Source organism: Macrobrachium rosenbergii, chromosome 49 (assembly GCF_040412425.1).
Source record: "Macrobrachium rosenbergii isolate ZJJX-2024 chromosome 49, ASM4041242v1, whole genome shotgun sequence".
Classification (NCBI taxonomy): domain Eukaryota; kingdom Metazoa; phylum Arthropoda; class Malacostraca; order Decapoda; family Palaemonidae; genus Macrobrachium; species Macrobrachium rosenbergii.
This window is the reverse complement of record NC_089789.1, coordinates 26,108,606-26,121,685: the sequence shown is the minus strand read 5'-3', so window position 1 is coordinate 26,121,685 and position 13,080 is coordinate 26,108,606. Positions and strand designations below refer to the sequence as shown.

Genomic DNA, 13,080 nt, shown 5'->3' with positions numbered 1-13,080 from the left:
TGTTTGTATTACGAGCTTTAAATGCTCCACTGTCAAATTACAAATAAGATATTTTTCCGAAATTTCGAAGTCTCTTTTAGTTACTTAATATGGTTGTTGTAATGTAGATCACAATTCTTGTATGTTTCGTGTCTCACCTGCATTATTTTACCATACTGCATTTTGATTCACATTCATTCTGTTTAGCGGGTTTCCTGTAAGGTGTTTTCGGTTTAATAAATGCTAAAACTCAGCTTGATTTTATATTTGGAACTAATAAAAGGAGGAACTAACAAAAAGCATTTTTGTCCAGCGATTTAATATGTAGATTAAAAAAAAATGCGCTGAAGTTTCCTCAGCGCAATCGAGTTTTTTGTACAGCGTATCATCAAGGCTACCGAAAATAGATCTATCTTTTGGTAGTCTCGGTATAATGCTTTATAAGCCGCGGCCCGTGAAACTTTAACCACGGCCCGGTGGTGGCCTGTCTTATATTGTTGCCAGAGGCACGATTTTGGCTAACTTTAACCTTAAATAAAATAAAAACTACTGAGGCTAGAGGGCTGCAATTTGGTATGTTTGATGATTGGATGGTGGATGATCAATATACCAATTTGCAGCCCTCTAGCCTCAGTAGTTTTTAAGATCTGAAGGTGGACAGAAAAAGTGTGGGCAGACAGGCAAAGCCATCTCAATACTTTTCTTTTACAGAAAACTGAAAGTAATTCAAAACTGGGTAATATGAAAGATGTCAATGACAAAATGGCTAGCCTTCTGGGTAACTGGGAAAGGTTAGAAGTCCTTGTCTTTAGTTGTTGATTACAGAATAGGAGAGGTTGTTATTGACTGTATTTGTAGCAACTAGGCGATGAGATTTGATATTTGGTTACCTTTGACCAGGTGGTTCTCATGTTACCGTGTTTGCAAGCCATGTGTTGCGCCATAGTCACCACTACGGGAAAACAAGTCTCCATATCCGGAGGGGACATTCAGGCATGATTTCATATGCTGTACTTTTTTTTTTTTTTTTTACAAATTTTGATTTACAAATCAATAGAGAGCAAAAGTTGTCTCGGGGATTATCACTATCGTATCGTTTCCCTCTTATCTGCTTTCTTACTTTTTAATTTCAGCTCCATCATCGGTGCCCTTTTCGGCTTAGGTATGTGAGAATCCTAGGGGGCTTCCTTTACCTTGAATCGTTTACTTTTGCCTGGTCATTTTAGTTTATTGAATTTTTCAGCTTAATCATTATTGCGCACTTTGTTGTTGAATTTCTCTCTCTCTCTCTCTCTCTCTCTCTCTCTCTCTCTCTCTCCTTTTTTTATATTCCATTTCTTTTTTTATAGACCAGCTGTCATTTTCAATTGCGTAGTTTTTGTTTTCATGATTTCATTCTTGCTGAAGTACTTTTATGTAATTGTTCAAGGCCATAGGCTGTTTTTTCTTGACCTTCAGTATCCATTTTGAGTATTACTAGTGTATCGCAGTGTCTGCAAGGTAATTTTGAATATTTTAACAGCATGAACCATTGCATCTGTAAGGCTGATCACATCTGCAGCTGTGATGAATCTATAGTTGGTGGGTTGGAGAGCTTTGCACAATCCGTCGAATTCAAAATATCATTTACCAAACCTTGTGACTACAGTGCTAGATGCCGGAAGTGGCTTAGCTCCCACCTTACCAATTAGAATGGCAAGTCTGCCCTGATATTTGTCGATCTTCTAATTATCTCCAGCACGTAAGGATGCTTACGCATACATCTTGTATTATTAGAGAAGGAAAATGATTTCCGACTGGTAGGTTATATTTTTGATCGTTGCGTTTGTGTCTATCAAGTAACAAGATTACGCTAGAATTTATTTGTGGGTTTTCACGAAAATTTGACCAAAGATGGGTCTCGTGACAGGCAACTAGTGATTAGTTTTTGGAAGAGAGAGGAATGTAACGTTTGGGGTTAGGGAACCTTGGGTTGAATTGTTCAGCCTTGGAAGAGGTTTGTAGTCCCTGAATGTTCTAACTGTTATTGCAGTGGGTAACCCGTATGGGTAATAAAAGAATTAAAGGACGCTCTGCAGTAATTGTGGAATAGAAGTTGAGTGTCTTCAAAGCAAGAATGGGAATTGTTAAACAAGTCCACCTTAGTGCTTTCTTAACACGAATGAAATAATGCATTTTGTTGAACAAGGAAAGTCGAAGAGTGAGATACACATTCCTAAGACGTATTGAAAAATGCTTGTACAGTAAGAAAGATGGATCATGTGACCCTTTGGCATTGTCCCGTTGAGAGACTGTGGGTCGACTGGTCGATCAAAGGAAGTAACTTTCAAAAGTGTTGGGTGGGAGGGAAGAGGAGTAGCCTCAAAGTACGCTGCGCTGATGGTTTGCATAAGTGCCAAAAGGAAAGTATCTTAAAGTTTCAGAATCACGAGTTTGAAGGCCGTATAAAGGCCTTCCAACTCGTGGTTCTGAATTTTAAGATACTTTCCTTTTGGCACTGTTCATTAATTGATATGCTGCTGTTTAAGTTTTAGTAGATGTGAAGGAAATGCTTGTGAGGCCTTAGGTTTGTTTTTGTTTAGTTTTATTTATAGTTTTTTTTATGAAGGTGTTATCCTTTTTCCAACACTTAAGGGATGATTTAGTAGATCCCATTGAAAACATTTCTAATGGAGATAAGTCCTATTAGCTGTATGTATGTATGTATGTATGTATGTATGTATGTATGTATGTATGTATATATATATATATATATATATATATATATATATATATATATATATATATATATATATATATATATATATGTGTGTGTGTATATGTAATTGAATCACGAAAATATGGAACGTGATGAATATATAAATAAAGATAAAATCCACGAAGGAAAGGAAACACTGGAGTGCTGTGAGGCCTTTCGACTGTCTGTCTGCTGAGTAAAGGACGACAGACAGTCGAAAGGCCTCGCAGCACTCCAGTGTTTCCTCTCCCTCTTGGATTTTATCTTTCTTCATCCTGAAATACTTGCTGGAAACCGGAAGACTAATCCCTTCTAGAGGCCCCTCCACCTCCTCTAAGGGTAAAGCATTTTTGTTTGGACCCGGCCGAGCAGAAGCATTTGCCCAGGTGGGTAGGTACAGGAAACATGACTTTTGAAAATTATCTGTGGAGACCCACTTACTTTTTTATTGGTCACTCAAGGTCGAAGAATGAGATCTGTATAGTTCTGAAAATAATATACACTGCGTATTATATGCTTAATGAATGGCAACTACTGTATTGCAGTGTTGTGACAACTACTGTATTTCGGTGTTACGAAACATTCAAGACAGGTGTAGTGGCGACTTTCTGGGAACTTGGATACTTGTTCATGCAGTTCATGTTACGGACTGTTTACATGATCAAGATCCCGTACTGGCTGCTTTACCAGGAAAAAAAGAACATGAAAGAAATTCACCGAACATCAAAGGAAAATGAAGTTTCAGGAATGCTTTTTTCATGTACAACATCAGACTTGGATGACATGAATCGGCGAGGAAGTTATGTAACTACTCATTCATTTAGTATTTTTGCGATATCTTCGGGGGGTGGGGATGTTAGGGATCGGGCATAGTAACACTTCTCTCATTTGTTTTGCTTCAGTTCATTAAGATTTCGTCGTTGGACGGGTGTGGGTCCATTCGTGCGTACGCCCACGTCTGCATATGAATGTTTTGAGGCTCAATGAAGCCGGATGTAAGACTAAACTCACGGATTGTATTCGAAACACGTTTCCTGAGAAAAGCTGATCAGACTAACTCTTTTCGTTCGGCGCCAGCTGCGCAAATGGACGTGAAGCCCCAACAGCTGAAGGATGAGTCTTTCATTGGCTCTTCAATTCAGCTGGTACTAGAGTAGAGCCAGTAAGACAAACTTTCTCTATTATCATTTTCCTCTCTCTCTCTCCCCCATACCTATACACACACACACACACACACACACATATATATATATATATATATGTATGTATAAATGTATGTATGTGTGTATGTAGGTATGTATGTCTGTATGTATGTATGCGTAATGTGGTCCACTGGTTACAGCCTCACCTCACTGTCGAGAGCACTGACGTCGATTCCATCTGGGAGAGAGACCTTTTAAGCCAGTATCCTGAAAAATTCTTAGTACCTCTGTTGAATGAGTACAGAATGAGGTACATGGTAGGTAATCGACTACGGAGTGGCGCGTCCAGGTGGGTGGTTAACACCTTCTAGAGCCAATCCTCAAAGATATTTGATGGAAAAGGTATATATATATATGTGTGTGTGTGTATGTATTGGTATATATATATATATATATATATATATATATATATATATATATATATATATATATATATATATATATATATGTGTGTGTGTGTGTGTGTGTGTTTGTATATATATATATATTCACTGTCCATATTTAGACCTATTTATAATTATAAATATACATTTCTAAATTAAAATTAAACTATTTTGTCAAATAGGGAAAGCTCCAAAAATAAGACGAGACAGCAATAGCTATCACAGTGGTACTTTATTGGTAAATCGTGGCTGACCCAGTGCGGAAATCCTCAATACTAGTCGCTTCTGGCACCTCTACAGATGGCTCATCACCAGTACGCCAATCCCCCTGACAGTGCCATTCCCATCGGTCTTGCATGGGTGTTCAACTCCATTCTTTTTCATGCTCTATGACACAATAGTTTAGGTATTCCTCTTCTTCCTCCGAACACCTTCATTCTGTCCTTGGCATAGAGACTGAGAATCTCGAGGCTGCCCAAGACAGAGACAGTCCGGCAGTAGAGGTTTATTAAGTGATGACAGACCTGTAGCTTGAGGAGGTGGTGGATTGGTTCAGTTAAAACTGAAGGAGATTGTCAGTTCTGCATTGTGGAGATGGTCGGTATGAAAGGCTGATGAAATCGGGTGATCCTTGAGCTTGTGATTTGTGCACAGTATCTGTGACATAAGAGGCAGAGTCAAGAATTAATATCTGTAAAAATGTAGATGGAGGAGATCTTATGATAGGTTAGGAATGAATTCTAGACTGAAGTGAAAATCGCTGTGAGTTTTAGACTGAAGTAAGATCTGGAATGAACCCAAGGTAGCAGTAAGAACAAGTTCAAATAGTGGGAGGCAGCCGCTGGTTTTACTATCAGGGGTATCAGTGTTTGGCGAGCTTAATAGATATGAAATCAATACTCCACACAAGTAGAGATAAGTCTCACAGAAAACTGAGTCAGCTGCTCAGAGGAAAATCGTGTGTGCCATTTAAAATGCATTCCCAGCTCAGTTTAGGAGTTGCTTAACCAGGTTTGCAAACTCATATTCCAAGTGATTTCGCAAGCCTGTCAAACTATAATCCCACAACATTATTAAATGCTTCGCCACTGGAGCAGCGTCTTTTTTTATTTTCCACCTCCTGTTCCATCGAATTCTTTTGTTTAAGATTTTACATCAAAAGTTTGGTAGTCATGTTTCTTCAAGAATGATGCATTGCTTTGATGGCGTAAGCTCTTTTCAGGATCATATTACGTTTGCCTTTTTCATTCCAGTTCAGAATATTTGAGGTGCCTCATTTGTGTCTTCAGAGGTTTTAAAGATAAAAACAAATAAAATTGCGCAATCGAGTTTTCTGTACAGCGTATAATGAATGCTGTGTGAAACTTTCAGCCGCGGCCCATGAAATTTTCAGCCACGGCCTGGTGGTGGCCTGTGTTGTTGGCTCCTTTAGCTGTGTGAGACGCACGATCATGGATGGCTACCTTTAACCTTAGATAAAATAAAAACTACTGAAGCTAGAGGGCTGCAGTTTGGTATGATCGATGATTGGAGGGTGGGTGATCAACATACCAATTTGCAGCCCTCTAGCCTCGGGAGTTTTTAAGATCTGAGGGCGGACAGAAAAAGTGCGGACGGACAGACAAAGCCATCTCAATAGTTTTCTTTTACAGAAAACTAAAATGATGCAAGCGATTCCTATTCACACTCATAATTGTGAGACGGGAAGTCCATAGGCACCTTAGACGCACGTGAGCTGCCTCGCAACATGGCTAAACTTTTAGAAACTCAGCCATTTCCATCACTCATTAGTCATTGCACGATTCCTCTAAAGAAAGTGTCCGAAATTGATGACTCAGCGCTATTGCGGATAAATAGCCTGAAACTCCAGTAGGGGATTAACTGTTTTCAGGTACTCCATAACGGGAACCGGGCAGTGTTTTGTTGTGCTCTACTACTGCGTACTTCTGTTATTGTTGTTTTTGTTGTTGTTGTTTAGGTGGGACGTTACTTTTGAAGTTCAACAGATTACGGAAATCGTTTCGGGGATTTCTCGAGTTTGTAGACGATACGGATAACCTAATGCATATGCAAATGGTTATTATTGTCTTTTAAATTATTGTTTTAGTCTTTCCCTCGTGTAGGCTAGGCCTGAGAGCGGCCCATTCAGCGAAACGTTGCTTTGAAAGTTAATGGCCTCTGATTCAAATGAGTGGTCTCACATGGCAATAAAAGTGGTCGAATCCTGAAGGTATTTTAGGGAAAGCCACCGTTACATTAGACAGTTATTGTAAAGAAATGCAGCGAAAAGGAAACATTCCCCAATATTAACTCTTTAACAAATCAGTGATTTCAAAGAACAGGTGGAGATGATTTGCACGCCTAGTCTGCCGTTTACAAAACCCCGTGGGTAACCGTATGGAACCGTGCTGGAATCACCGAGTTGTTTGAACCTTCATATGAACTTTTTAGTTCTCTGTAAAAGAAAACCATTGAGATTGCATTGTCTGTCCGTCCGCACTTTTTCTGTCCGCCTTCAGATCTTAAAAACTACCGAGGCTAGAGTGCTGCAAATTGGTATGTTGATCATCCATCCTCCACTCATCAATCAAACCAAATTGCAGCCCTCTAGCCTCAGTAGTTTTCATTTTATTTAAGGTTAAATTTAGCCATTATCTTGCGTCTGGCAACGATATAGGACAGGCGACAACAGGGCCGTAGTTAAACTTTCATGGGTCGCGGCTCATACAGCATTACACCGAGACCACCGAAATATAGATCTATTTTCGGTGGCCTTGATTATACGCTGTACAGGAAACTCGATTGCCCCGAAGAAACTTCGGCGCATGTTTTACATGTTTATTCTTTAAGAGCAAAGTCCGAAGGGACGGGCAACCTAGTTGCTTATTCAAATCCATTCTCCCTGAAAACCAGGTGGAGGAAAAATTGAGTTCCCTCCTACAAGTGAGGCATCCAGACGAAACCTACTCTCATTTTACCTCACATAGGAATAAGAGGCATACTTTGGAGAAAATTGAACAAAAGATACGGACCAACTTAGTAAGAAAGTTGTTCTCTTTTAACTTTTGTTTTGAAAGTATGGCTGTCCGTGGGATATGATGTGTCCGTACCCAAGTTATACTAATAATAATAATAATAATAATAATAATAATAATAATAATAATAAAATAATAATAATGAATAAAAATGACAATAATAATAATAATAATAATAATAATAATAATAATAATAATAATAATAATAGCATGAATTGTAAGTGGAGTTGAACGGCCATCAGTTATATAAACGAGGAACGTGTTGGAGTTGAGACCTGAGGTGACCACCGAAAGTTCCCGTATGTATTCTTAACATTGACAGTTATTTTTGTGCTAGAAGAAGACTGCTGTGGATTTTCCTGCTCCATTAGTAACGGAAATAGACAAGGTCTGTAATAGTCTTAATGGAAATAGTCTCCTCTGTGAATTTCAACAATTTTATTTTGTACCTCCATAAATCTGCCTGTTTTTCCACGCCTGAAAAAGATCAATATATATATATATATATATATATATATATATATATATATATATATATATATATATATATATATATATATATATTATATATATATGTATATATATATTTATATGTATATTATATACTTATATATATATATATATATATATATATATATATATATATATATATATATATATATTATATATGTATTATATATATCATATATATATATATTATATATATATATGTATATATATATATATATATATTATATATTATATTATATATATCATATATATATATATATATATATATAGTATATATATATTTATATGTATATTATATACTTATATATATATATGTATATTATATTGTTTTATATTATATCATATATATATATATATATATATATATATATATATATAATATATATATATTTACTATTATATCAAAGGACAGATAGAATAACAGCCAGAATAGGAAGGGATAAGAGAGGTTCGGCCACTATGGTATTAAAAATACGTTACGTTGGGTTTTTGTGAAGTTATTTTAGATTCTTCAAGGTTAGGATAGATTAAGATGTATATATAAAATGTCGTTTATATGGTGGGTCAACATATATATAATGCCGATTCCAGAAACGTGTTAAGAAGGTTGTCATATATCCATATAAGTATTAAAAAAATATGGCCGGATATTCACCTTTATTATTCATATGCGATTCTTTATATCTTTATATATGTGTATATGTGTATGTAAATATATGTAATGTATATATATATATATATATATATAATATATATATTTATATAATATATATATATATAAATATATATATATATATTATATATATATATATATATATATATATATATATATATATATATATGCACAGGGTAAAGGAATGGTCAACCTAACGTCTTCGAAGAAGCAAAGAAAATAAAGGAGAGTTACAGTTAAATTACGCACTTGGAACATTGGCGTTTCTTTTGAGGAATTTTGATATCAAGAATCGGGGAAAATGTAGTTGACGTCTTTGTGTATAGCAGTGCATATTTGGATCTACCAAGTTGTTAAACGTATTAATAATTAATACGTAGCATTTTGTAGAATTTCGTCATTAACATTATTTTTGAAAGTGAGCAGACATTCATATGTGACAAATTTAAAAGGTAATTTACTAGCAAAAGAAGCTTCACTTAGTGCAAGAGAAAACAAGAGAAGGAAACAATAATTCATACGTAAAACTTCCCAATACAAAACAGAAAACAATGGTACCTGGCAATTTAAAATGAGTACTGTAGCTAGTACAGCCCCTCTGAAGTGTACGAACATGACCATCAGAAATCTTCCACTCAACAGGCTCTAATCTCCTTCTACGTCTCTAAGTCGATGTTTGGTTTTGGGAATCTTAACAGCTAACATCCATCACAAGCGACCCGTCCGCCTAGCGAGTGTCACTACGACGTATAAGGAGTGATGTGGATCGTTGGTGGCATTTCGAATGGAAGGAATAAAGCTGGCGCATTTGAAAACCGATAAGAACTGCCCGTCGCACCCTGTTACCTGCAGCACAGGAAATGCATACAGATGGCTTCAGTGTCCGTCGCCGACTCGTGCTGGCTTTGCACGTGCCAGTGTCCGTTTTGTTGTCTTCGAAGCAGATGTTGCTATTTTTAGACTGCTTGTGCATTACTATTGGTATTCACTGGTCCATCTTTACACCGGGACTTGTATATTAAGCTTGATTTTGGCGGTTTATTAGCGTAGACGGTCACTGGGACAAGCTAAGCTTGATTTTGGCGGTTTGTTAGCTTAGACGGTCACTGGGACAAGTTAAGCTTGATTTCGGCGGTTTATTAGCTTAGACGGTCACTGGGACAAGTTAAGCTTGATTTTGGCGGTTTATTAGCTTAGATGGTCACTGGGGCAAGTAGGCTTATCACTGCTCATTCCATCATTGATTTTTCGAAGCCTTGGGTGTTCCGCTCGCGATCAGATTTCATCCCTGAGGCTTGAATCACCTTTCCCACTTCCCCGTATGTGCTACGTTGCTAAGCTTAACATCCAGGCCATCACTACTTTATTTATACCTTTAGATACCATCATCATGCGATTGTTTTCACTTTTAGATTTCAGTGATGTTTCTAATTTATGCCTTTGCTCCACTTAGAGTCTACGAATCCACAATACACCCCCTAATGTTATTAATAGGTAAATATCCATCTTATCCATCCGTAGTTAACCCCCTTTGCTAGATAGCTGAGCCATACGTATCGTAAATATCTCTCTCGGCTCTATTGTGGATTCATTACACATTGTTTATGTTTAGGAACTATAAATTAAATGTAAAAAGGATGGAAAAGTCAGCGTTAAAAGCAATGTTAAAATGAAGTATCTGCACGACGTCTTTTTATTGTACAGAAACACGAAGCCTATCGTACATGTCCAAGTCAAACACCAAGTCTCTTTCAAATAGAAAATTGAAGTAACTTGTATGGGGTAACCAGTTATAGAAAGAAGTCATTTAACTTGAATTTAATAATTAAATGTTTAAGCAGTTCACAGAGGAAATTGCTTTGTCTAAACATGTTTAAGCGTACTTTGCCTAGAAACTTACAATAAGCTGAACATGAAGAAGCAGTAGGGGCATTTAAGCGGTTGTCACACGAACAACGGTTTTAAGAATAGCGGAGCATCCTGCTGTACAATAGCACCAAGCCACATATGTTCGTTCGTTCTTGCGGTGTCGCTCTAGTACGAATCTGCTTGACTTTAGCTCTGACACTCATTTTGGCTAATTGTCGTTGCCAGTTTATGAGCTGAAATCAATCGCTTATTGGCTACCGGGTTCAAATTTTGGCAGCAAGGGGCTAGAACAGGCCACAAGGTCGTGGATACCGACTTCAGGTTCAAGGGTGTGGACTTTAGGCTGCAAGAATGTTTATGGGTAAAGGTGCAGAGGAGGAGGCTTGATAGTAAGGCCAGATTTGATAACAGGGAATTGGGTAGTGATAGCGCGGAATATTTTCTCATTTTTTAAATATATATATATATATATATATATATATATATATACATATATAATTTATATTATATATATATATATATATTAAATATATAGGCATGCATATATATATATATATATATATATATATATATATATATATATATATATATATATATATATATATGTAGAATCTACTGGTCACTTTTACCAGACATATGTAATTATATATATATATATATATATATATATATATATATATATATATATATATATATATATATATATCTCACATATTTGGTGGGCAAAATGTATGAACTCATGTATCCCAATGTCTGCTAAATGTAAAAATTTGGTGAGATTTTGCTCCTTGATTAGACACTTTAGACCGTCAATAAATGAATATTGTTTTGAGAACTCTCATTGAACAGTACAAATAACTACGTTATTGACGATGCTTTTCATGTCTTACATTCTGAACTCTGTACTAAACTTGCCAAAATCAAGACTGTCCAGAATTTCAGTGAGAATGTTAAAAGCTAATCTTAACTGTTGGCATTTTCTACGTTAATAAATGGCCAGTTCGTACCGTTATCTACCACCATGGTGCCAGTCAGTTGTAAATACTTTAACACACACACACACACACACACACACACTCTATGTATATACAACATTAAATATATATATATATATGTTGTATAAATATGTGTGTTTTTTCTATTTCCCCTCATGCTACTTTTACTTATGGAAGGGTGTCGCCAGGAATATGATATACGTTTCTAGTCTAGTAATATTACTAGCCGCATACCCATCACTCCACTCTGGTTGTGATCCACAGCAGTTGACTGTCTGCCAGGTGAGTAATTCATTTTTACCTGTAGGTAAACACAATTATTTTTAAGGGGACTTCCTCTCCTGTAATTCAAACCGAAGTCGTGTCGCTTGTAAGGCGAGTGTCTTAAACACTAGGCTACTAATGCAGCTGGAAGAGAGCTTGCAGTGCAGGGGTTGGGATCTCACCTCAACAACGAGATTTGCGTGGTTCGATTCCCGAGCGGGACCGAACTCTTCAGGCACCTTTCATTAAATCCAGTGTTGCCTCCGTGGACCCAAACAGTTTGTACCTGGTAATTAGCAGACTGTGGCGATCGTCGCCAGGGTGGCGAAAGGCATGGGGCTGGCAAGTTCATCCTAAAAGCTTGTCTGAGAACCTTCTAGAGCCACCTCCTGTAAAGATAAAGGCGAATATTTACTATAGGCCTATATACAAGTGCTATATACACGAATATGTTTTATTGAGACACATTTTAGTTAGGCCTATATGATTATATATATATGTATTTATTGAATGAGGAGACTGATAGGACTAGAAACCTGATATGCTAGTCTAGACACCACTTCCCCTCCCCCCAGCACACACAAAAACACACACACACAGACACACACAGAACAGTTCTTTATTCAACCCATTTATAAATGTATATATTGTAACCAGGAGTTATGTCCTTGCGCGTCGCATGTGAATAATTGTTATGCCACCCTTGAGCAGAGGCTCAGCCCTTTCGCAATGTCTGTCAGAAGTTGGGAGGGGCGCTTTGGACCACCGGGTTTGTTCCCTGTGTGATCCTGCCACCCTGTTTTTCTGCTGCTTTCGAGTGATAAGATGTTGTGCAACTTATTCGTCCTGTGCAAGTCTGGAACTAAGTTATTTTGTTTCTTTCAGCTTTGCTCTGTTTTAGTCATAATGTAATTATTGTGATTTTTCTGGTATAAGCAGTGAGTGGTACATAGCTTTTTTATATATATATATATATATATATATATATATATATATATATATATATATATATATATATATATATATATATATATATATAGTATATATATACATGTATTGTTATATATATATATATGTATATATTATATATACAGTATTATACTGTATATATATATACTGTATATATATATGAGTAAATATGTTTATGTATGTATATATTTTCTAATTTCAAATTAAGTTGCCTGTTTGACCTATTTTCCGATTAGATTCAAGATCACGTTACTCCCAAATAGAAGGATCTACAGACTGACGAGGATAAATTGTTACCCCTAAGGTGGTCGGTTCAATACTGGCTGCCAGAAAGAGTGACAGCCAATGCTGGTATAAAGAGTGAAAGGCAATGCTGGTATAAGGCCTCCTAGATGCAACAACAAAGTTGATGCGCAGGCGGACCTGAGAAACCCGGTTCCTCTGTACACGAACCGGAAAAGCCA

General features: G+C 36.6%; 1 protein-coding gene across 2 annotated transcripts in view; it reads left to right on the top strand.

The window, feature by feature from the left end:
* Window positions 1-13,080, top strand: part of LOC136832189 (NEDD4-binding protein 3-A-like) — a 158,276-nt gene that overhangs the window by 28,702 nt on the left and 116,494 nt on the right. The window lies entirely within an intron of this gene.